This window comes from Corvus brachyrhynchos, unplaced genomic scaffold (assembly GCF_000691975.1).
Source record: "Corvus brachyrhynchos isolate BGI_N302 unplaced genomic scaffold, ASM69197v1 scaffold47, whole genome shotgun sequence".
NCBI classification, from domain to species: Eukaryota; Metazoa; Chordata; class Aves; order Passeriformes; family Corvidae; genus Corvus; species Corvus brachyrhynchos.
Genome location: NW_008239292.1, coordinates 1534021 through 1534349, shown reverse-complemented (window position 1 = coordinate 1534349; position 329 = coordinate 1534021).

Sequence of the window (329 nt, the reverse complement as noted above, 5' to 3'; positions counted from 1 at the left end):
AGCAGGGGGTCCCCAAAAGGCAGGAGCCCCCCAGCTGCTGCTGGAGCCGGGCTAAAATCCCGCTGGTGCGACACTGTGGGACCTTGGGGAGGGTCCTGAGCCCCCCTGAGGTCCCATCGGGAGGTGAAATCCCCCATTTGGGGGACACCGAGGGGGAGTTTTGTGCTGGAAAAGGCAAATGCCGGAGTCGGGGACGTCCTTCGAGAGCTGCGGACAGCCCAGGTCACCCGAGTCCTGCCGAGGGACAGCGCTGGCCGTGCTGGGGCTGCGGACACGTCCTCGCAGACCCCCCCAGCGAGACTTCACCTCGTGCTGGGGGGTCCCAGCCC